Source organism: Corvus brachyrhynchos, unplaced genomic scaffold, assembly GCF_000691975.1.
Source record: "Corvus brachyrhynchos isolate BGI_N302 unplaced genomic scaffold, ASM69197v1 scaffold136, whole genome shotgun sequence".
NCBI lineage: Eukaryota > Metazoa > Chordata > Aves > Passeriformes > Corvidae > Corvus > Corvus brachyrhynchos.
Genome location: NW_008239080.1, coordinates 3196196 through 3223153, shown reverse-complemented (window position 1 = coordinate 3223153; position 26958 = coordinate 3196196). Strand labels below are relative to the sequence as shown.

At 34.9% G+C, this 26958-nt stretch overlaps 1 long non-coding RNA gene across 1 annotated transcript; it reads right to left on the bottom strand.

Moving 5' to 3' along the window:
- LOC108447922 lies at nucleotides 1-26958 on the bottom strand. The gene is made up of 3 exons (XR_001863620.1): nucleotides 26813-26958; nucleotides 17137-17224; nucleotides 1-112 (listed from the first exon to the last, which is right to left on the bottom strand). It is a non-coding gene; the product is annotated as an uncharacterized LOC108447922 (long non-coding RNA).

The following is a 26958-nucleotide window of genomic DNA, read 5'->3' as shown; positions in this document are numbered from 1 at the left end:
TGAGAAGTTTGATGATAATAAATCAGAAAATTTGACGCTGACAGTCCAGAAGTGTAGCAGCAGACTGCAGATATCTTGGAAGGGAGATATTCAAGGATGAGAGCAGGAAGACCTGGAATGGAAAAAAGAAACAAAAAAAGAACCAAACCTTTTTGACCAAAAAAGCAAAGCCTAAAAGAATTGATAAATAATTTGCAATGGCAATAGTAAGTCAGGTTTTTGAAAATCTATGAAATTTATTTGAAAAATATAACCCATTACAGTGATGATGCTATGGGGCTAGTTTTTACATTGGTTATAATGGAAAGAAAATAAAATGCATATGCATCATGTGGCATATATGATATGTATAATAAAATGTATGTAAGTACTTTTTCTAAAAGAGTTTTGATATCATTATTGTCAGGTGGCCAGTTTTAGCCACTTCGACCACAGTATCATTACAAAAATTACGTGATAATTACATAATGTAAAAGAGATGGAGGTTGAAAAGCATTTAAATACGTGATAAACTGAAGCAGGTGGACATTTTAGACATGAAATTATAAATTATTTGTCTCTTCTTTCAATCAAGTAATCCAATCAGTACGTTAGACCTGGAGGTCCTATCAATACTTACTAATGAAATATTCTACAACAACATCATTTTTGTGACTTTCAGAGAGCAATTTTTTAATTATTCATAAACTGTTTATCAAGTTGAATAAGAGACATGGTCAAACAGCTCACATTATAAAAAGTAAATTTTAAATGAAAGTGTTTCATTGTCTAGATGTCAGAATGCCTGATTTATAGAAATATCTGAGATTCCAAATTTTCATAGAAGCTTTGGCATTTAATTCACTTTTGGTGGCTCAAATATTTCTTTAAAGTACAGGTTTTTAAAATTCAGGAATGTATAACAAAAAATAAACTTTAAAATGAAGTGCTGGTTACTAATGAACATGTTTTACAACATAAAATATGCCAACAAAATTATCACCCACCAGGGAAATATATGGTCTCATGGGGTGTTTTCCATAGAAACATTTTCAACTACATTTTATATCCTTTATAACGGCAATGCAATAAAGAATGAATTATAGAACTAAATCCATATCCATCTATTAGTTGCCTCTGGAAACTAATATACCCAATTACTCAAATAAAAAAACCAGACAGCCTTCCTGACAGCTAAAACTTTTCAAGGAAGTACCAGAAAATAAGCAATTAAATTGTACGTCAAAAACCTGAGCAGTATCTAGGCTTCAGTAATCTGTACTTTCTTTAAGTCAGGGCAATTCTTTTATATATTCAGATGAGAAAAGAGATATGAAGTCTTGTAAGACTACACAGAAAATAGGAGAATGAAAAAAAACGTTATGAAATAAGTCCTTACTCACAGTCTCTCCAAATAATATTTATCTCATTTTCTTGTTTGTTGTTACAAAGGTATTTATTCCAGTGCCTCTGTTGGAATAGTTAACTGTTGCAACATATAAACAGAAGACCCAAGCAGCACAGCACATACGTGAAGGAAGAAAAGCATTTTCACATGAAAGAAAGTATATACGAATGTACAGATTTATAATAATTGACTGGCTAGAAAGTACCATAATTATATTTAAGAATTTGAGAAAAGGTACCCCAAAGATAAAGGAATTAACCAAAGAAGATAAAATGAGGTGCAATTTAATTTAAAAATCCTTGTTCTTGATTTCACAAGTAAAGTGATTAGCACTATTTTAAATTAAGTTCTGTGGAAGGGGGTTTACATATCTTTAAGAAAATCTCATTTTCATTGTTTCTCAAAATGTCACGTATAAATATTTATCTTGCTTTTTCAGCAAAAGTTTGTTAGGGTAATTGATCACAGAGTTTTAACAAGAAGCAGGAGAGAAAAATGTGTTTCTTCCCTAGAGGACCCATGAAGTACAATACTGTTCAGTTGTGACAAAGAAATAACTAGTATTTTTACATGTAAAGCAGATTTTACAACATTGTTTTTCAGAATCACCCTGAAACAGGGCTTTATGTTATTTGTTGCATGCATTTCAAAATAATAAGGTAAGGACATGAACTATTCCTCACCCAAACTAAGCCTTAAATTTGTAGTGCTAGAGTACTGATAATGTCTCATTCCAAATTTATCACCCCAGAATAATGGAAAGATTGCAGGATGCATCCTCACAGTCCCTGCTCCTTGTGGACGAGCTCTTGTCATTAAGGAAATCAGGAAAGGAACGTTATCTGCCTGATAATAATCAGGAAATAAAATACAGTTTTTTAATAATGTGCATGATAATAAAATAGGACATGGCATACTTAAATACAAGGATTCCCTGGGAATTATTTTTTAAATAATAACAATGGGAAACTTTGACTACATCTGTGATATTGTAAAGGGATTTTTTTTGTTTGCTTTTTTTTTTTGGTTTTGAGACTGTGGAAGATCTCTTCCAAGTCCTACTGAGTATAGTTCTGTGTTGTGGATGGCACAGATCTGAAATGAAGAAGTAAGCTAGTGATCAACTTAGAAAGTCATCAAAAATACCACAAAACAAGAAAACTTCCACAGTTTCACTTTTCTATGAGAAAATTGAAATATTATTTACAAATTTGATATCCAGATGATGACTCATAAAAATCAAGATCTTGGCTATAGTCTAAACTTGAAAAGAGGTTTAAAACATTTTACTACTTTATAAATGAACAGATAAATCTATCCAAAAGAAAATTATCCCTCATAAAATGGGGCTCTAAACATTTGGGTCTGCCTCAAGCAAAGAGAGGAATCATATCGGATAATTTGCCTCAGCTGCTTATTAACATTGTGATTGATAGGCAAAAATTAGAGATAACGGCAGGGCATTGATTAAATTGGAAGTAATCTTTGGGGACTTCAAGTAAATCTAGATTTAGGAATATAATTCTGTGACTTAAAGCAAAATAGCTTTACTGGAACCTAAATTTTAATATTCCTCAGAGTGAACTACAAAAAGAACAGCTATGGAGGGTAAGAGAATCCATTTCAATATCTTAAACTGAAACCTAAACTAGAAAATTGGAACTGTTACACTGTTAGAATTTACAAACCTTTGGGAATGATCTCAGCATAAATTTCAGGGACCACTAGATATCCAGATTTTAGGACTAATTAATGTATATTCAAGTTTTCAGCAGTACAGTGTTAAAACTTAGGGAAAATGTATAGTTTTTATGTTTTGCTGGCAAACACAGAAAGGAAAAAACAAACTCCAGCATTTACATGGAAATTGTAAAATCAGTAGCAAATCAATTCTTCTTACAATAATAGATCCAGTTAGATATTTTTCAACTAAATTATTTCTTGTCAGAAAAACACAGCTTTTAATGAAGGAAAAAATGAAGGCAAAGTGAAAAATGTTCATTATAATGGTTTCAGTTTTCTATTCAGCTGCTATAATATTAGAAAGAATAGCTTTCATAAGCTTGAAATCTTTACCTTCTCTATATCTCTCAACTGGATTTCATTCCCTTATCATATAGAGTATGAGTTATTTTTGTTTACTTTCATGTTGCTCTTCTTACCCATAATCTGTCACAAAATGATGAAAGGTCAACTTCTACATCTGTATGGTTATGATATCAACATTTATCACTCACTGGTTAAATTTATAAACAAACTCCTCTGCAGTTTCTCCCACTCTTAAGCTCCTATAACTACCAACAAAGCTACCTCATTGTTGTCATAGAGAAATATTGTTCAACTCACACAGCTCAGATCAGATCAGGACCAGAGAGGTAGTAAACGACCCATAATTATTTGGCAATCAGACAGCTATACATTCAGGTTCCACATCAGCAATACTACCAATAAAACACAACCCAGACAGGGTAGGAAAATGTTACTATACACCTAGAAATTTAAAAATGTATCTCTGTAACTAGCACCTCATTAAGGCATCAGCATGGACATGTGGCCCCACATGATCCTCTGTGAATCTGGAGGAGACTTCCCCCACCACTGTGCCTTGGAGCCTGGCTGGGTGCAAGCTGCTCTCATGCCCCATGAGGAGTTGCTAGATCTGGCCCAGGCAAGGGTGGGGCTGCCATAGGGCGATGCTTGGCAGTGCCTAAACAAGGTCACTGCTCCTCTTCTTGTTCCAAGGGATCTTCCCCACTGATATCAAAGACTTCCATGAATCTGTGACACCACTTCAGACTGACCAGTCTTCTTGTTTCCTGGTCTCACTCCAATGTTTATCAAAGTACTTGTTTTCTCTTGTGCTGTACTTGGGATCCTCAGCAATAAGGGATACCTCATCAGACGCGTGTATAACACCTACCCCAAAAGTAGTTTCATTGCCTATGGAACAGTAGCTACTACAATATATAATAAATATCTAATTTTAGTTTATTTTTAATATTCTATGTCAATAGGATGGTAATAGCATTTCAATACACTTCTCTTATAGAAACTGTGCAGATATATAGTTTAACTGATATTCATCTTATGAGGTTAGGATCATACTTGCAGTGAAATCCTATATCAAAATGAATAAGCTTAGTATTCAAACAGAATATTTGATGATTTGGTTTTTTTCCCCCCAGTTAGTATTTTCTTTCAGAATATTCATGCCAGAGGGAGCTCCAATCTTCGTACTTCCTGTTCTAAACTGAAATGCAGACATATTTTGTTAAGATATCCCGTCATATAGAAACTATTTCTCATTAATTTTTACTGAACTCTGTCACAGAATATCTTAAGTATATTATCTTTCTCTTGTATTTTATCAGTTTTGGGGGAAAATAGAAAATTTTAATTAGAGATGAAATAATGAACAAGTTATTAGGAATAATTGTTACTCTTATGATATTGTTTTTATGCACAATACAGACACACTTAAAAGATGTTTTAAGGCAATCAACATTAAGTGTTTAATAATGTCCCAAATAACAACAAACTCCAGATGAGGCAGCATTACTGAATATGACAAATAAAAAGGAGAAACCATCATTAACTATATTTAAAAATTAATTTGAAAGACAAGAACAACTTTATAGAATATAATTTATAGAATTATAATTTGAGTTATATAATTATAATTATAAATGAAATTTATAGAATATGCTTTTGTATGACTATGTCTGCATCAACAAGCAAACAGAATCCAATTTTTATGGCAAAACAACAGGTACTGGGGGAACTGCTATCTACATTATCCATGTTGGAGACTTAGTTTAAACAGTCTGTGGTTTGGTCCTATGAAATTAGCGGTTGTCAGCAGTTGGTGTCCATTAGATATAATCCCCTGGAATCATTCTTCCATGTTATTTTTATCTAAAAGGCACTCAACTTTAGCACTCTGGAAGCAGATTGCATGGCACACCAGGGTGTAGGTGAAGATAATGGGTAAATGAACTTGTTTCTGAACTATGACTCTCATGAAGAGGTACCCATTACAAAGGAGTGGCTCATAAAGACCTTCTACTATTTAATTTTATTTTCTAATTAAAATAATTCTAATATAATTTTCTAATTAATTTTTTGGGTTTTTTTGTAAAAGGTAGTTAATTTCTTTAGACAGATTTCTGCAGCTACAACTGCATTTTTTAGCACAAATACTAGAATTTAGATATAGATCATCATTATATAGATGTGGCGCTGCTGCTAGCTGCATCTTTTCTAGATTCCAGGCAAATTTTCTATCATCCATTAGACATTTGTCCACTGATAAGTGGAAGGTGTTTAGAAGGGAAAGTCAAAGGATCACAGAAACTTGATTACATGTGTTCACGTTAGAAACCTATATGTGAAGTTTCCCCTGCAAGGACATCGTAATTGATCTTCAATTGTTTGGTTTGGAATTTGTTGCTAAATCCTTCAGCAAAACAGATTGTTAGAAATCTAATGAATACAAAGAATATATATATTTTCTTTATATTCTAAGTGAATCACCTTAGTGTCAAGCCCAAAGCAGTAGTGCTACAGCACCTTGGGAATGTAAAAGATGCACAGAGGGCAGAGGGTGCCTCACATAATCCATTGCATAAATCAGCTCTGCACATACAACACACATATATGGTGAAAGGAGTTAAACAAATTCTGTAGCAAAATATAATGGTTAACACTATAATTTGAAAAAAGCTTCTCCCCTCAATTTTATTTTAAAAATTATTATATATATATATGTATATAAAACCCTTCTCACTCACAGCTCCCTAGACTCTAAATCCTAAGCTAATGTTGCTGGTTTGAGGAAATTACCTTTAAAAAGAGATCTGGATGATTAAATCATTGAAAATTTATAGAAATTAGTGTGACAAAATTCCAGTAAAGGATTTAGGTTTTACTTGCTACATCCTGAAAAAAGTCATCCCAGTGTCATAATGTTCTGAAAAAATGTCACTGTTTTCTTTGCTTTACAATGTGGAAGCATTGACTCTCCCTACTGAATTTTCCTGTACCTTATTTAGAAGGTGTCAGAACACCAATAATGATAGTGATATTCTACATGCATTTAATATGGACTGCAGATACATGGAAGCACAAAAATTAGCATAGAGTAATTAAACTGATTAAATTCTTAGTGCTGTGTGGTTTTGGATACAATTTTACCCCGAAACACTGAACTTCTCTCAAGTGTAGTTACCTCTGCTGACTTTTGGCTGCCTCAGCTCACTAACACCTAAAAACAAAGAGAAGCCATGTTTCTGTGGGAGTAAGGATTTCTGCCTAGTAGAATATAAAAGCTAAATGCATGGTGAATCAATTCCTCTCAGAAAGGAGAGAGAACTCAAGCTAGGGTCTTTACCTTCAGTGTGAAGGTTTTAATTCCCAACTGCTTTAACTGCTTGATTAAAATATAGGGGGTTTTCATGATAATTTTTTTCAACTTTATCCTGACTGACTTTTCTTTCTATATTTTTTTTTAGATAAATTTGTTCTTTGAGTTTAACATTTGCAAGACAAATCTGCAAAAAATTACAACTTCTCTTCCAAGATAAAAAATAGCATATCTAACCTGAAGTTGTAGTTCACCTTGTTATCATTCTTTATTCAAGGACAACTTTAGACTAGGGTGACTGCCAGTGTTTTCTGCACAGGCAAAGAAAATATGAATAAAGAGAGAAGGAAGAAGTGGTCAAAGTGAACTTTCTTTACATTATTTTATTTCCCTTTCTATCCAGCCTAAAATTTTGTGCTTTCATATAAAGCTTCAACTATAAAATGCAACTTCCCCATTCATATGATGTTTATTTTTGATCTTTCTACTTCTAATATTTTGTCTAGGTTGGCCACACGTACATATACATAGGCTCTCATGTTTTTAAATGTTTAGTATTTTATAGGTAATTGTTCAGTCTTTTAATTTGATTATTTCCACTGGAAACAGCAAGCAAAAGCAGAAGTTACACATTGAATTTGTTACATAACATTTCTAAGTAAAAAAATTACAGTACCTTGATAAACATAAAAGTAGGTATTTGCTTCAAAAGATTCATACTTGGCATATTAGTGAATATAAAATATTTAGTCTCCTAAAAGTATTTGTACACCCATTTTTACAAAAAAAGAATCTAAAGAATAAAACCCAATAGTTCTACAATATAGAAATTTTCTTTCTACAATAATCCACCCATTAAACAGTGAATGTTTCTGGCCATTAATCCAATTAGCAACCCTTCTACTCCCCTTTAATATTCTATTGAGTATCACAAAAATAGATTAGGATTTGTGTTGTGTAACTTTAGAATTCCACTCTTCTTACAGGAGAAAGCTCTGCAAGGTAATTGATTATAAATGGCAATGACAGATGGCCACTGTTAGGACTCCAGGACACTATTAATATTTCTAGGTCAGACTTAGATTGTTCCAGATCACTTTGATCCTTAAATCAAATAGCCATTCAGTTCAGGAAATACTGATGATTTTGGCAATACAGATAAGAATTAACCTGCATTATTTACACTGAAGACACTGAAGCAATACTTCTAAGTTATTGATACAGCAAAATATAAATAAATTCATTTTCCACTGATAGCAGTGGTGACAAGTCAAACAGTCCAGAGCCCATCAAGAGTCTCACAGGAAAAAATATTCACAAAAAAAGGAAAAAAAGAGATGTATTTTGTTGTAGGGTTTCTCACCAGAAAAACCTACAGGAAAAGGTTCTGATTTTTAAGAGAATCACAGTTAACACAGAAGTATTTCTTTGAATAGAGAAATTTAAAAAAAATTAAGAAAAAAAAAGTGAAAGAAAAATACAAAGAGAAAAAGAAAGAGGAAAAAAAGACAAAAAAAGAAAAAGGTCAGAAGGTCAAAATGACATTCGTTTGGGGAAGGTTTGAAAGAGTCTTGAAAGACAGATTAGTATGTAAAAACTCTACTTAAATTGTACAAAAGAAGCTCCTGACTAAAGCAAGCTTTCAATCTAAAATGGTTCTGAAATTTCAGTGTTTGTGGAAACTGTGACTTAAAATATGCAGATTTTTATTCAAGGGCAAGCAAGAGGGCAATGTCCATAAGACACATACCACACAAAAGCCAAAAGGCAGATAACCCCAAAAGCTCAGTAAATATAAAAGTTACAACTGAACAATTAATGGTTAAAATAGAAAACTAACAGTCACATTAGGTAAATGTTCAGGTTTGCCAAATGAGTAGATGAATCTTATTTTGACAGGAAGAGCCTTGGACTTAGAATACACTGAGAAGCATGCATCTGATTTTCAACTGTCTCCCGTTATCACAAAAACTCTGCTTGTGATTCAGAAGACAGGAATTGTACATGTCCAATTGTGAATTGGCCATGTGAATTTCTTACTGAAATTGGAATTTCAGTAAGACTCTCCACAGTGTGAGAGTGAGATAACACAGCTTTAGATGATCTGATTCCCTGTTATGTCTTTCATCTTTTTTGAGGGAAAAATTTACATTACATTTACAATTATATGTGCTTGAAGAACACGACCCTGAGATTAGCTCAGTTGGTTAGAGCATGGTGCTAAGAATGCAAAAGTCATGGTTTTGATCCCCACATGGGCCATTCACTTAGGAGCTGGACCTGATGATCCTTCTGGTCCCTTCCAACCCAGACTATGCAGTGATTCTGTACTAGTACAAAGAACAATTCCTAGAACATCCTCAAAAAGGGGTAGAGGGAAGAAAAAAAAAAGAAAAAAAATAAGTAAAAGGAAAATGGTTTGGAGCTGGATTATACAGAGTCAGGAAGTTATTTTCTTGTCATATCACACTAATATAATTTTTACTTTCATCAGATCCACTTCTCCAAAAATTATTCTTCCCATTCAATGACAGAATTAAGATAGTTAGGGTAGTGTATTGTCTGAGGATTTAAAGACATACACTTTTAAAAGAAACATGTATAGATATGCATAATAACAAAAAATATATATTGAACATAAATCACAATCTTTCCATTATTCTGTGAAGTGGTAAAACTCCAAACTCTACTTTTCTAGAAGATTTATTTAATTGTCCTAGCTTTTCTGTTATCTTGGACAAAAAAATCAGTTTCATAAACAAATAATTAACTTCTAAATTTATTTATTCCTTCATTCATAAAATATTCTTTGAATGTGAAACTTTCCTGGTCTGCTTCAATTGCCTAAATATGAGGTATTGTAGGGTAATAGCTCTACCAGTGAGTCACATCAAACAGGTGGTAAATACCTGTCCTTTGGATCAGGAGATCAGAGACCAAACATCTCAGCCAATACTCTGGAGACTAATTCTTTCCCCTAGAGGTTCAACATATGCTTCTGTTTTCAGCCAGGTTCTATATCTGCAGCTTTGACACACACAGCCTTATAATTCCCATGGAAATTATCATGTTCATTTTAAGAGCAAGTAGATTACACAAGAAAAAGCAAATAAGAATTCAAAAGGAAGAATAGCATTTTAGTGGTTGAGGTAAAAGTAGTTGAGGTATATTATACTGTTATATATATTACTGAAACACATTTTTCACTGAACATAGCTGGTGATCGAATTTCCAAATGATAATTGCAGCCCTTCTGGGCAAAAATACTATGGGCAAAATGTTGGTTCTTGCATGTGTACATTCAGAAGATTGTACCAACAGTAATATGGTTGAATCTCTCTTTTCCAGCCAGAATCACAAAGTTTCTTTAGGATTCCAGCAGTCCTTCAAAGCAGACAGAACCATACTCTGACCACGAAGATATTTTCAGAAGATTATTTTTAAGCAAGTAACCGGGAAGATATTGAGTCATAGCAGTCTGTGGAGACAGGTAGCAGATATGTGGATGCTGCCTCCAAAATATTTTGAATGCCACAATACTTACTACTGCTATGATAAGATGTGCTTACTTCCAAAGAAATTTTCAAAAAGTTAGACATGAATTTCACAGTATATAATCTTATGGGGGATTGTACAATATCTGTTGTGAGGGGTTTCAGCATAGGCAACCAAAAGAAATTTGTTATTATAAGTACTGAAGTGTTAGACATAACTGTGAAGGGACTCTCAAAAACTATATAATGATTCACACACAGCTGCACATAAAGGTATGCCATATTACAGTCCTGAAAGTCATTGCATCATAAAATGATTTGGGTCAGAGGGGATCTTTTTAAAGTCCACCTAGTCTAACCCCATGCCCCCAGCCACCACCACAGGACATCTGTCCCTAGGTGTCAAGGTTGCTCAAGGTCCTCATTCAACCTGTCCTTTACATTGTAAATTAATTTGGCTGTTTTCTTATTTTTCTTAGTTTAAGCTTCAAGGCATTTTCAAGTATTCTTTTTCTCAAAAAAGAAAAAAACTGTGATTATTTTCTTCTTTGGGTAAAACACTGTGGAAATTATATTTCAAGTGATAAGGGAAGAAAAGAAAGTAAACTACAAGTATATGTTAATATATGTTCTTGAATTAATAGCATTTTCAATGTATATTTGATAATAGTTAAAGTTTCTGTAATTTTAATCTAGCACCGTACCATGTGAAATGCACAGTATTATAAGGTATTTTTATTTGCTTTAGGGGTTTTTTTGCCATAATGAATACTTTGTAAATAATACTCAAATACAGTAAGAACTCTGACATGATATTTCTATTGCAGAATGCCACTTTATAATTCACTTTGTATTTTTTTTTTCCCCCAGAACCTTTACCTGCTAAAATGGTCTCAAAGGTTCTTTTTTTATTACTAGCTGGATTCCTAATTTGATACAGTTACTGGGCCATTTACATATTTTCCTGTAAATGGAAATGTCTAAACACATGCTTTGTTTTTCATTACTTAAAGTACTGAAAGTAGTAATTCCAGTGTAGTAGAATGTTTTTTAAAAGTTGTTGGAATTTTTTCATTTTTGTCAAAAACTTTATAATAGAGATTATATTTAATCTACAGAAATATTGATATTTAATAAAAAACCCAATAGTTTATATGAAAAAATGAATAAATTTTTACTCTTATACCACCTATGAATATGAAATTGTTTCAACTGAGACCTACATAGTTTCAAAACCTAAACCACAACCCATCAGACAGGAAGAGAAAATACACATTTTAAAAATATAGCTTACACTACCTGTGGACCGACAAACATTTTGTCCATTTGACTTGTATCATATCACCTTAAAATTTTCAAGAGTTAATCCTTGACAAATAGTATCACTAATCCAGAACTGATGAATGCAAAACTGTATTTAGAAAGTGTTAACAATGGTTCACTTTAAACTGGAAGTACATACTGAGATTCTCTTCCCCTGGGTTCTATCCAGTACTATTCAACGTTATTCACTACTTTATTAATATTTATTACAACCGTATATGTTACCACATTGGAGGGAACTTCAATTGCAGGAGGACTGGATTAGAATTTCAATCATTTTGAGACACTGGAAAACTGTTATGAAAAAAACTTGCAGGAGGACTGGATTAGAATTTCAATCATTTGAGACACTGGAAAACTGTTATGAAAGAAAACCATTTAATTAAGTCAAAGGTACAATTCTAGACTTAGGGAACAAATGATTTCAGAAACTGGAAGAACAGAGTGAGGGTAGATTGCAATCTCCAGAGTAGGATTTGGGGATTATGATACAAAGTAAACTCTGGTGAACTACTATTGAACTAGTTTGCTGTTCTGAAAAAAAGATAAATAATAGGTTGAGGTGTACAATTATATGTCTGTAAAGGTAATGGCTCTTCTGTATCTGAACTTGTTAAATTATAGTGTATATGGATTAGCGTCTCTAAAGTGTGGATCAGCTGGGGAAAGTCAGGGCTATAAAAATGTTGTTTACAAGAACAGTCTGAAAATATTTGTATTTTCATGGGTGGAGAGGCATGGAGGAGGTTCTAGCCTTTTTCAAATGCACAAGAAAATGGTTGCAAAGACCAAAGATAAAAAAATAAACTGTTTTGCATACCCACAGTCAAGTGAACTGGAAGTAATGGATGTAAATTGCATCAAATGAGACTTTAGTTAGAGATTAGGAAAAACATAAGCTATTTTTAAAACCTGTGATAGATTGCCTACATGCATTATGGATTTTTCCTCACTAGACATTTATAAATACATGTTGATCCATCAAAAATCATTAAAGCAGATGAATATTTTTTGAGCCATTCGGTTTTGCTTTTTATATTACAAACATGCTAAATATGGATGTGTCTTGGCTATTACAACTCTAACCAATAGGAGGCACCAAGCTGTGGAGGTTGAGAATAAATAAGATTGATAAAAATGATTTTCAAGAATGTGAAGATTTACAATGCTGTTATCTTTGGATTTGAGTGAAATGGTTAAGAATCAAAATGGATGACTTAATTGACTGGGTTTCTTAGAGTATATGGAGAGAAGAAGACACTACAAATTGCACAGCCTGGGGGCTGGAAGATAAAAATATACATACATAAGAGAAAACTCAAAGACCCCTGGTACAAAAATTTAAGTTTCTAAATTAGGAAAAATGCATTTGCCAATAATTCTACAATAATGAAAAATCAGTATTTAAATAGAACATGGAATAATAAGTTTTTAAATCCAGAATCTCTGCTTTTTCTGTGTGAAATTCATTTCTGTTCAGGCTGTAGTTAAAATGGGATAATATCTTCCTCTTAAAATGATGCTATTTCACAGAATATTGTGAGATGGAAGGGACCCATAAGGATGATCAAGTCCAGCTCTTAAGTAAATTACCTGTATGGAGCTTGAGCCCACAACCACAATGTTATTAGCACCCTGCTCTAGCCAACTGAACTACTATAGGGATAGCAGTGCATGGAACATCTAGCTGAAGACAAGAAAAATATGCACCAAAGTATTCAGGAATGAATGGTAATGCTATCTTTTTGCATTCCGTTAAATAAAGGAAATTTAAAATCTTTCCACTCTAATACAAAGCAACAAAGAGTCATTGTTAAATTCTGTTTCAAAAAGGTGTACCTTTCCAATACATTTTTCTTGTGGATGGAAAAGTGCCACATTTGGCCTTTGAGATAGTGACAATATTTCTGTACTTGAGAAATACACTAAGAACTTTAACTTGTCTAGGCAAAGGAAAGCCTTGACCTTTTTTCAGATGAAGTACCTCAAAAATATGGTGATGAGGACCACATAAAAAACCATCATGCAAATCTTCACTTTCCCTGAGGGGAGAACCTGATCTCACAGGTTACTTGTTCCAGATCAGAAGACAAAGTAAGATAAAATCTTTTCCGTTTCTACTATGTGCTCTCTCCTCTGTAGTTTATTCTGTTAAATATAACATTTTAAACTGAACCTTTAACTTGAGACTTTAGGTACTATTTAAGATTCCTTGTAGCAGAATTTTTGATGGAAATGTACATAAAATTTTAACCCTTTTGTTTAAACTTTGTTGTTTATGGAAATTGTTTAAGGAATTTAGTTCATATTTTAAATTGGTATGCAATGAAAGAATCTGTATTAAATAAATGCTTCCTAATTACTGATATTGTACTTTGGATGTATGCAAATTTATTACACTCATGGAGTCATTCACTATAGGTGAGTTGAAATTAATTTAATGCATTTAATAATTTATCTGACTAGAGGAAAACAGTATATTAATATGGCAATGTTTGTATTTTATTTTTCAATAATGCTTTTCAAAAAAAAATCAGATTGTTAAATATTTGGTCACTTGCACACAATAGAGATATAGTATACTTTACTATTTAGACTAAAATAAGACATTTACAGATATATAACATCAGTGAATTTCTGGTCACTAGGTTTGTAGTTAAATTTGCAATGTCTTTACAGTTTCACTTTCTAAATTTTTTTAGATGGCTACATTCTTCTTTCTAAATTTCACTTATACCCTCTACTTTATTTCTATTTTATTTAGCTTATAACAATGGAATGAATCATTAGTAGGAAGTTTGTCAGTATCATGGGGCAGAAATGGCAACAGACTTTCCAGAAAATTTCGTGTGATAAGAACAGGCAATGATTGCAAAAATGTAACAAAGTTTTGGGTTCTGTGGCACTCTTCAGCTACTGATCAGAGAGTAAATCACATGTAATCTATTTATTATTTATCACTCAGATCTCAATATACCTTTTAATATGATCCAGGATAATCTGTAAAGTATTTTTTTACTTAGTGTTAACTAGTCTTCCCCAGTTTCCAGGAATCTGTTTTTTAGGGCCTTATCTTCTATGCAAACTATGGTGGAATTAACTTCAGGGGCTCTGAAGCAAAGCACAGCAACATTTGCTGTGGTGTCAGGCACTACCATGGCTCACAGTGCCAGTGGGTTGGTCACACTGTGGCATTTCTTCCTGTTGAATAAGCATCCTATAACCCAAGGCCTCCTGTGCTGCTCTCAGTTATTCAGAAACCTCTAAGTGACAATTAATACAAAAAGAAAAAGCAGTTGAAGTCCTTGTACCACGCTACTCATGGAAAGGAAATTTGATTCATTAAAAGAGATAATGGCAATTCCACTGGTATGCCTGAATTTTGTTTAAGGTCATTTCAAAGGCCCATTACCTTCATTAGATCATAGCATAACAAAAAGATGAAAATGCAAAAGAAGGGAAAATGATATTTCGACGCACTGGGTGTAGGGGTGTGAAAAGAGCGGCGTGTCCGTCCCGATTGTGTCCCGCCAGAGTCACTACGGGGGTGCTGTGCAAATGCACTTGGACACACTGTGGCACACCGTAGTAGGTGGGTACTCACAGCCACTCACACACACAGAGCTGGACAGCTCCTGCAGCATCGCCGGGGACAAAGAGGCAGGAGGGGTCCTTTGTATGGAGTTCCGAGGGGTTTATTGGGGTCCCCGCCCAAAGGGATCCAGGAACCAAGAACACAGAACACTGAGGGGTCTGGGGTTTTATCTGGATTGGCACCGGGGGAGGGCAGAACATCAGAGCCTATCCTTCGGGGGCCATGGGGTGGAGAGGGTGTGGTGTAACAGGACGGTGACCAGTGGGAAAGGCGAGGGGTGGAACAAGGGACACGGGAACCAGTGAGGAATCAAGGAAAGGAGAACTATCTAGAACATGAACTTAAAAAAGGTAAAAGGGGGTGGTCTTAGACCTCTGAGCCTGCCCACCAGTGGACCTCCACTGTTTTGGGGCTCTGTGGCTTCTTGGTCATTTCTGCAGTGGATTCAACCACTGCAACAATATTTAAGTTAAAATTTGATTTTACCTGTTTTACCGGGAAGTAAACTACCCAAAATTAAACTAAAGAATTTATTTTCTGAGTGAGAGACATGCAGAAAATCAGTGTTTGCATCAGGCATTCTCCAGGCTTCTTTCTGCATTTGTTAGTCCAACGTGATCAAAGTTTGCTTGTTTTTCTTTTTTAATCATTCCTAACAGGCCATGGGGCCATTATATATAAAATAATAAAATTTTTTAAAAGGTAGAAAATAGTATTTATAAATATTGCAAACACATATTTTGTAATAAATTGATCTACCTTTCTGAAGTAATAGATAATTGCAAACAAAATTATGAAAAGCTTTTGCTTTGAGTGGTAGCCTGTATTTAAAATGTTGCAGAAAAAAGTTTCTGACTCATTTGCAGAGGTAGCAGTAGAGATCTGCAGTATGTGATGGGCAAAAAAACCCCTCAAAACCAACCACAAGCCACACATGTACTAAATTGCCATAGCCAAGAGATGAGTGCCTCACTAAAGTAACTGAACTATCAAAAATTATTTCCAGTGATTATAAGAGATTACATTCTTGGTCCTGTACATATGTGGATGTAGCCCAAGTGCAGGAATCCTGTTACTTCTTAGGCCTGTGTTACTGTTCTAGTGTATTTGAACACAGTAGTGGGAAGCAGACATGAGAAGTCTTCTTGTACTGTCTTTTGTCTTTACACTTTCCTGGAACAGTTTATCATGACTGAGTCATAAAGGGAACAGATTGTAATATCATCTTGCAAAAATCCATTGACCTTGGTAGAATGCCTTGTGAAAGAGAACTCAGCTTAGTGGAAGACATAAAAGTAGGGGCACTGAATGAGTTTCCTACACAGAAAGAAGAGATCAAAAGGTGGCCTTTTTTTTCCTGCAAAAGAGAAATCAGTCAGTAAGTTCAAACAATTTAACTATTCTGAACTTAAACCTAAAAATAATATATTAAAAAAACAACTCCTTTTTGTTCACATGCAGGCAAACGTGCTGCCTTTTGGAAAACAGTCTATCAGAGAAGTAAAAATATGAATCTTGTAGCCCAGAACTAGTTATTTATGCAAATTTTACTTTAAATGAACATAAGAAAAATACTTCCCATAACAAGAATAAAGTAGGAAAAGAAAAGCCTTTACTCAACTCATTAGTTGTAATTAAGAAGTATGTAAATCCTGATCTTCAATCAATCATTTCAAAATTAAACCTAAAGCAAAGTAACCCAAAAACTGCCCTTCACATTTCTCATTACAGCACCATTTAGAAATGAGATTTCCAGCTGAACTGCAATTGTGTTTAGTTAAACAAGCTGTCAGATTGCAATTGGTATGTGCAATATGGAAGTTATTCAAGGGTAACATTCTGAACATATGCATAATTATCGGAAGAAAAGATATGAGATATATTAATTTAGTTTCCATTACAGAAAAAACAAACATGAACTGCTCACTGCAGTAAACAAAGAAGCTGGACTTGTCTGTATTTGGAAATTTCTTACCTGAAGGAATGAAAAGAATACACTGTGTAGTCTTGATCTTTCTTTAAAGTCACCAGTTATCAGTGTAAAAGGCTGCCTTGTTAGGTATCTGTTGCAGGAGAAGGTCAAATATCATATTATGATTCTCACTGGAAAAAGTATCTGTTTTACTGCAACAGCACCTATTTTGCTGTTGGAATCTCTATCTTAGGTATGTAAAAATACTGGAATTTTTAATATGCTATTTCCTTGAGTCTTATCAGAATTGTAGATCATATCTAGAATACAACCTAAATAATTTATATTAAAACAATTTCAGTTATCTAAATAGCAGTATTTTGAAAGCAGGTTGACCGACTCAACTGCTGGGGGAAAAAAAGCCAACCAAAACACAAAACTAAACCCAAAAACACAAACAAAAAACCCCCAAAACTTCAATTAATAGGCATGTGAATACAATACTTTTCTTAGTGGTTAAGCTCAAAAACGGAATTAATGGTCTTGAGAAAACTTTTATTTATATAGTTGCAGAAAAGAAAGAGTTTAGCTGATTTTTTTTCCCCCTGTAAGATAGAGGTGGTTTCAGTTTCCAGGTGAGATGAGTAAAAGAAAATATATATAAAAAGGTAAAAATATAGTTGAAATTAGTATTTTTGTATAGATGTTAAGGTCCAAGTTTTTACATTTACAGTGAAGAAAACTCAAGTGTTTCATTTCTCAGAAACACATTAAAACGTTTCCTGTTTTCTTACAAATATTCTCAGCCTTTCAGATAAGAGCTTCTTAGAAATTGTCCCTAAATCACTGGAACAACTATCAGCTGTGCTTCTTTTTATTTTCTTGCTATTTCCTTTCTACCTTTATTTTTCCATAACATTACACTATTTACACTACATTATAGCTATAGCATTACTTATATCACAATCATTTTAGTTAAAACCTAAGATTGTGAGTATTAAACACTTATTGAAATATAATACCAAATGCTTAGTGTTTTTCTCTATTTCTTTTTTTTTTAATTATTTTTGTAAAACCTGCAACCATTGTTATTCATTTAAGGGTTTGAACATCCTAGGTGACAAAGTAAAATTTCTAAGATAGCAGATTGTTCTCTCATATAGCATAAATACATAAAAATAAATTATCAATGACATTATTAAGGTGTCTATACATAATAATGAGTATATGAGGTTGTTACAAGGTTGTCATCTAAGGAGAAATGGAGGGTGTCCAGAGTGAGGGCATTTGTCTTCCCAAATAGCCTTTATGCATGCTGGAACTCTCCTCTCTGGGGATGGCTGAACATTTGCCTGCTAATGGGAAGCAGTGAGTGAGTCCCTTGTTTTGCTTTGCTTGCATGTGCAGCTCTTACTTTACGTATTAAACTGTCTTTATGTAAACCACACATTTTCTCACTTTTACCCTTCCAATAAAGTCCCTCATATCTGCAAAGACTTGAATTCATAGAACCACAGAATCATCACAGAATCATCGAATGGACTGGACTGGCAGGAACCTTTAAGATCATCTACTCCCAACCTCCCTGCAATGAAGAGGGACACCTTCCACTAGACCAGGTTGCTCAGACCCCATCCAACCTGGCCTTAAACACTTCCTTCCATCATCAACCTATTCCAGTGCCTCACCACCCTAAGGGAAAAGAATTATTTCCTAATATCTAACCTAAACTTTCCCTCTTTCAATTTGAAGCCATTCCCACTTCCTGTTGCTACATGCTCTTGTAAAAAGTCTCCCTCCATCTTTCTTGTGGCCTCCATTCAGGTGCTGGAAGACTGCAATTAGGTCATCTGAAGCCTACTCTTTTCCAGGCTGAACAATCCCAATTCTCTGAGCTTTTTCTCGTAGGAGAGGTGCTTCATCCCTCTAATCAACATCGTGGCCCTCCTCTAGACTCACTCCAACAGGTCAATGTCCTTCTTGTGCTGGGACCTCAAGGGCTGGATGCAGCACTCCAGGTGGGTTCTCACAAGATTGGAGTAGAGGGGCAGAATCACCTCCCTTGCCCTGCTGGCCACGCTGCTTTGGATGCAGCCTAGGAATGGACATTGCCAGGTCATGTCCAGCCTCTCATCCACCCCACGTCCTTGTGGGCAGGGCTGCTTTGATCTGTTCATCCCCCAGCCTCTGTTGATAGCAAGGGTTGCCTTGAACCAAGAGCAACACTGTGCATTTCATTTTGTTAAACTTCATGAGATTCCCTTAGGTCCACTTGTCGAGCTTGTCCACATCCCTCTGAACGCCATCTCATCCTACTGATCTTGTTCACCTTGATGTTTCATTATTCAGAGAATTATACAGTCAGTCTGGGTTTTGTTTGTTTATTTGTTTTAATAACACCATTATAAAACAAAAACTGGATTTATTTATGTCTGAGAAGGAAAGGAGAGGTGGACAACCGGTAATATGAAAAAACCTGACAGCACTTATTTTGATTAATTAGAAGAAATAAAATGTTGTTTCCAATTATCTTCTGGTTTACAAATATTTCTTATCTGAATGTATTTATTAAATTGTGAAGACTAGAAATAATATTATAAAAGTATCAGCCTTTTGTCCATGGTCCTGAGATGTGAAAGTTTGCCTTTTAAAATCAACAGTTCTGAATTCTGTGCAAATTTCTGCTTAAATGGGAGAGTGCTCACATAAGCATTGTTTGCTGAAGAAATGTTCCTAAGATTTCTCGGAAAAAAATGAATTCACTATGTAATTACAGGAAGCCACCAGTAAACAATCCACAAACATTTTAAATATAAGAAACACTGAAATACACTGATCACATTATACAATTTATAAATAGTTTATGAACAGGAAATAAGGATGTTTTCAAATTGTATCCTTTGTCAAGTATCTCATGCAAAGTAATAACCCTAATAATAAATTTCCTTAATATAAAATGTCCCTATAATTTGCATGTGATAGTTTTATAGCAATTTCTCTTTGTGGAGAAAATAAGTGCTTACAATGCTGCTGTGTCCTTGCTGTGACAGGCCAAATTTACTTTGAGGCTTCTTATTTTTTTAGCATGTCCTTTGTTTCAGAAATTACTAGTTTAGACTATTCCAGCTCTGTTTTCCTATGGTACAAATGGTATTTTTTATTTTTATTTGAATATTGGCTACAATGTTTTATATGGGGCTTTCATTTAGACTTTAACAACTAGTATTGTCTGTTTTCTGTATTTTTTTCCATACTATTAATTAATTACACAAGTTTTTAAATGCTGCTGAAGAAAGGAAAGGAGATCATTTGCTTCTGTATAATAAAACCAAGACGTTTTCCACAACTCATGAGTGGTTTTTCCTGTTAATAAATTAAAAATAAAATAAATGAAATAAATAATTAATCATAATTGGGTATTCCATACTTGTCTTGAAAATTGTGTTTCCTATCTCTGTGATAGTTTTTTTAGATTTGATAAACACATTTCATTTAGTAGCTACAGGGTTAATGACAGAATCACGTCTGCATTTTTTGCCTAAATAAAATTAATTATTCATAGCACTACAAGCCTGAGTCCCATAAGCAAAACACCAACATTAATAGCTAAGTGAAAAGAAATGTTTGGCTAGTTTTTGGTTTTTTCAATGTTTTTTTCCCTCATAGGAGTAATGCTTTATATATTTTCACCTAATTGCAAATAATGTTTCATAATTCCATCAAATATGGAACTTACCAGATGCAAGTCTTCCTTTTAGGGAAGATCTCCTTTTTGTCTTAGTATGCATGTGTATATGCAGTGTGGAATACAGATCTTTATTGAAGCTGTTTTTATCTGTTAATCCCGTGTCTGATGCATTACCTGAATTTGTAAACTTAGAAATTCACTTTGGAGGCAAGTGAAATATACACAGTGGTTACAGAGCTTTCTAGAGGAAGGATATCTACACTGTCACATGAGCTGTGTGGGAAAACATAACAGCTTGTAAAAGCACACACCTCTTCATGAATGAAAGAAAAAGCCAATTTCAAAAGGTCTTCATTCCTTAGACTACAACTTTCAGGCTTCCATCTTTAAGATATGATGCAATTTTTCTTATCTTTTAATATTTTTTGGGGCTAACTCTCCTCTATAGCACTTTAGTTGTTTAGTATTATTTTATTATCTCATATTTTCATTGAATCCTAATGATTCGTTTAAGAAAATATCGACGCCAATGCACATAACTGTTACTTGTCCCAGTAATTATGACATTCAAATATATATATCTACTTTATTTTATATATATATATAAATATATATATATACTTATTTTATAAGAATGAGACCGCTTCCTTAGACATAAAACCCATGTCCTACTATGCATACTTATATCTTTAAGATATTTTAGAAAGAAGAAAATACATATCTTTTATATCAGCATAAAGAAACACTATCATTTAGGATAATGATTAATCTGACAAAATGAGATGAGGACCCTAACTTTAATGTGTTCTTGCACAAAATCTCACAGGACTCATCAATCCTGACAGCGTTAGTAGGCTTCATTAAGCATTAGTTAAATTAGCCATTACTTCTTAACATTATTGGCTAATTGCTTTGTGAATCTCAGGCAGCTCCAGAGTATACTAAAGCTCCATATCAATACAGTAAACTTTCACTTCTCAGTATGATATCCCACTATTTAAAACTTGATTGATGGTTGGCCTTCAAAAGCTGGAATGGGCTTTATTAAATTCCTAAGTAGGAAGAACAGAAAAGTAGAGTGAAGATTTGATTGCCTGGTGCAAATATAGTTTTTAGTATGCTGAAAATATTAATGAAGATGACTGGCTAAAATTTGCAGCTGAGAAAAAAATCCCACAAATTCTAAAGATAACACCACCTTACACCATTTGTTGATAAGAATATTGTAGTCCCATTTCAACATAAAAGTGTGGCATGAATTCCAAATTGATGTTTAAAGCAATAAAATGTGTTAGTTCTTTCTGGAAAAAATGTGTTGTACCTTGTCCACATATGATCTTTAAATATCATCTAATTCAACCTCCTTGTTGTGGGCAGGGACTTCTTTCACCAAATCAGGTTGCTCAAAGTCCCATCCAACCTTGCCTTGAATGTTTCCACTGATGGGGCATCCACAGCTTTGCTGGGCAACCTGTTCCAGTGTCTCATCACTCTCACAGTAAATACTTTCTTCTTAATAGCTAATCTAATATATGATCTGAATCTATCTTCATTCAGTTTAAAACCAATATTTCATGTCCTATCCCTACAAGTCCTGGTTAAATGTCTCTCCCCATTTTTCTTATAAGCCCCTTTTAAATATCAATAAGGTGTCTCCAAAGCCTTCACTTGTCCAGGCTAAACAATATCAACTCTGTCAGCCTCTCTTTAAGGAAGATGTATTCCAGCCCTCTTACCATTTTTGTGGTTCTCCTTTGGACCCACTCTAACAGGTCTATGTTGTGCTAGGGGCCCCAGAGTTGCATGTGGTATGCAATGCAGGGTCTCACAAGTATGGCACTGGGAAGAATCACCTCCCTTGATCTGCTGGTCACGTCTTTTTATTCAGCCTTGGATACAGTTGGCTTTCAGGGCTGTGAATGCACATTTTCAGCTCGTGTTTAGTTTTTCACCCACCAATATACCCCAAGTCCTTCTCTGTAGGGCTGCTCTCAATCTATTCCGAGTGCAGTTTGTACTGAAGAAATGTGAAGTACCTGGTTGATTTGTCCATACCTCTTTGTCATTTATGAAAATAACTCATGACTGCAAAATTTATGCTGGTCTATATGCTGGTCTGTTTCTCAAAACAGGCACCTATCAGTGCTTCTAAATAGTAATAGATCCACTTCAGGAACACAAGGCTCAAATTGACAGCCTGAAACCTACTACTCTGAGAATACATTAATCAGTAATAGAGATCATGGAAATGCCTTCCCACTTCTCTGTTGAAACTTTGTCAGGATTCAGCAGAGAATTAAACTTTGTGACCTGTGTCTAAAAAAAAAGAAAAAACCTATTTCTATTGTTTAGCATTGAGCAGTGTGCAGTTGGGAAGGGAATAATCTTTGATTTCAGTCCTTGGTTCTAGAGTACTAATGCATGGTATGAACATTTTTATCAGGATATAACTGCAACTGGGACAGGTAAGTTTTATTGCTTGTTGCTCTTTTGCTAAGGAACAGAAAACCCAGACTTCTACAGCTGCAGCCCTGCAAGCACTGGGGGACAAATCCAAGGAAGGAATGGCACAAATCCAAGCAAGGAATGGCACAAAAAAGCTGTACCTCCTGTAACTTCTGGTAAATTGCACTTTGGCCTTAGATATCCCCTGGTACCTGGATTCCTCCATTCTTGAAACAAGTTGACAGTATTGTGTGGATGATACCTAATCCATAAGGGAGTTTTTTCCATATAATTTTGGAGTTTTCTGAATTCTCATCCTCATCATCGTATCTGGGGGATTTCAGGTAGCTAAATAACTCCTGCCAGCACTCTAGGCAACAGCTTCCCACAAGGGATCAGAGAGTTTATCCTGACTACCCATGCCTCAGGAATCAGAAAGCAAAGAAGGGGTAGGACTGTCCCTGCTTTGGTGATCATCTTTGTAGTCAGGGAGCTCAAGAAGACAGGTTTCCCATGACGACAAATGGTCTCCTAGAAATAAAGGCAGAAGCTAATTGCCCTGCTGGGAAATGAAGAGTGGACAGAGAATAGTGCCAAAAAGAAAGTGCCAAAAAATTTCTCTGCTAGTAGATTGGCACCTGGGTTTTAAGCACTTCCCAGTGAAGATTCTCATGTGGCAGAACTAAGTGAATGACACTGTCTTATGTTAAAACAGGGATGAGGTTAGGCAATTTGATTAGAGAAATCTGAATCAAGAACTGTAAAATATTACAGAAAAAAGAAAAACCACATCTACAAAAAACACAACTCTGTCTTCAGAAAAAAGATACATCTAATCAGAGCTCTCATGCAAGGAATTGTTCTTTAAATGAGAGTTTGGGATGCATAACTGGAGTCTGTGAGCAAATGGCCTCGTGAGGTAATCCTGTGAGAGTTCTGTCTGGGATATGTGCCATTTAGGTGTGTTAGCTAGCACACATCCCTTACACCAGGGCCTGGCTTCAGAGGTAAAATACATGGAATAAAGCTTTGGAGCTAAAATCCTGATACTTTTACATGAGGGATAGGGAAATTCTGTAGTTTAGGAAAAGACAGTGGAGATTTCTGAGTGTGGCAATTACTGTCTTATTTGGTTCCACAATACTGGGCTACAGATATGCATTTTACATATACATTTTCCTGCATTTGAGGTGCGTGTGAAGTTGCACCCTGTTATTTTAGTACCATGCTAAATAAAGCTAACATCCTATGTGTGTGTCCAAAGCAGACAAATTCTTTAAATTTTGACATCCTACAAAAGGTAAATATATGCCTTTGTGTTGGGTTGACCTTAGCTGGCTGCCAAAGTCCCACACTACTCCTCTTCCTTAACAGAACAGGGGGAGAAAGAAAAGCTTATACAGCAAGATAAAGACTGGAGATCACTTAACAATTACTATCACAGCAAAATAAACTTGGAGAATTTTAATTTGAATTAATCTATTAATGAAATGCAGTAAGATATATCAAGTGATATGTTAGGACAAAACCAGAAAACTTTCTCCTGCACCACTCCACTCCCTTCTTTCCAGGCTTCCTGTGTCAGGATATGTGTTGTTGGCATTAGGCAAGAGGGCAAAACTATCTAGGTGATATCATGCTAGCTATAGTATAGGAATGACACATACTAAGATTTCATTCTCAAAATTCATTACAAAGTCAAGGTTAAGTTAGTAGCAGCGATCTAAACCTGTGACACTGATGGGTAATTGGGCAGATGTCTGGACACTGTTGTGAATGAAAGGACTATTATTAGTGAGAGATACACTAAGTTGCAATTCACTTTCACCATGAAATAATTGTGTTTGAGTGGTGCATTGCCAGAGACAGATAACAAGAGCTGACAAGCCCTCCTATGTCTGTTGAATAAACACTGTTAACTTGATTCAAATGCGGTAGCTCAAATTTGCATTATCCTTTTTCAGTATTTCATTATCACAATTAATGTGGGCAGAGGGAAATCTGGTCAGTCTGTCCAGTGGTGTTGTCATAAGCAGAGTCCCTCATGGTTTTTTGTGAAGCCAGCCTTGAATAGTTGCTGTTGTTTCTTCTTTGAAGCAATAATGAAAAAATAGGTTTTGACATTATAATTGCCAACACTTTTTTTTCTCTTTCGGTGTGAATGCAGAATGAATTCAATACATAGCTTCAATACATCTTACAGCATACAACATTCAAAAGTGAAAGCTTTTTTTTCCCCTAGATTACCAATAATTCAGCAAAGTATCTGGGTCAGCAAGTGTTTATTATGTCAGTAAATACACCTTTTAAGTTACACAAAAACGTTACATGTATAACCAACCACACACATAATTCCAGTTCTTATCACAAGCTATTGTTCATAGTGCTTTTTCTACTAATATATTTTCTGACTGTCATTCTTATGTATCCACATTCTCTCAACTAGGTGAAACTCCACATAAGTACAACATGTGGAATCCTATAAATATAATGAGGCTTTTTATGTTTCACTATGTCACCACAACTCATATTAGCTACTGCTAGAACCAGGGAGTTCTGAAGAAGGCTTCAAGCTAGTGTTGATATTAAAGGTGCACACTCACAGATAAGTGATATATTTATTAGCAAAGAGCAAAGAAACAGAAGACAATGTGGCATTGTTCTTATGCATTTTCTAGTAGTGTGCTGAGAAGACCACAGATACTTATCCATTTAGAATGAAAAATGAAAAAGAAGCTGAAAGAAGTGGAAGTTTGGGACATTCAGACTGGTAGTTGGAAAGAATTTATCACTACTGCTGACACAAGCCAGGATGTTATTGGCTGCCTTGGCCGCCCAGGCACACTGCTGGCTCATGTTCAGCTGCTATTGACCAGCACCCCCAGGTCCTTTTCCACCCGGCAGTTTTCCAGCCACTCTGCCCCAGCCTGTAGCACTGCATGGGGTTGTTTTGACCCAAGTGCAGGACCTGGCACTGGGCCTTGTTGAACCTCATAACATTAGCCTTGGCCCACTGATTCAGCTTGTCCAGAGCCCTATGAGGAGCCTTCTAAGTGGTATAGCAGGTCACTGTTACCCCTTGGATTATGAGGTCTTCATTCTTCTCCCTGTACCTGTCTTCCAGATCAGGAGACTGGTCTTACTGTTAAAGACTGGGACAAAAAAGGCATTAAGTTCCTCAGCCTTTTCCTCATCCTTTTCCTCATCCTTAGTCACTATGTTTCCCCCCACAATATGTCACTATCTGGGCTTCCCTGAGTTCACAGTCTTTCCAATAAATCTTCAGTCTGAGTTTGTAGATAATAGACTTTCAATAATTTGTGAGGCTAGGAGGATTAGTGGATTAGTGCACAAGCCTTTGGACACCAAAGAACTAGGTTAAGAGATCTGCTTTGGGTCAAAAGAGAAATGAGTTTGATAATCTCTGCTTAGTCCCTGGAAAACATTTGTACAAATCACAGAATGACCTTTAAACATTTCCTACTATTGAAATTCTTTACTTACAAATGCCAAATCTGGTACTACACGCAAAGAAAATCATCCAGAAAGACTATGCCTTTCTCACTGAAACTGAGCTATAAATCCGAAATATACTGAGACACTCACCACTTAGAAGTCGTACTCAGACTATAACAACTCATACAAATCAAGTATCTCTGGTGAAATATTCACATTCTTTTTTTCTTCTTTGAACCATCCATTTCACTCTTGCCATTTTTCAGTTCATGTAGTGAAGCAGTTAGTGGAGTTCA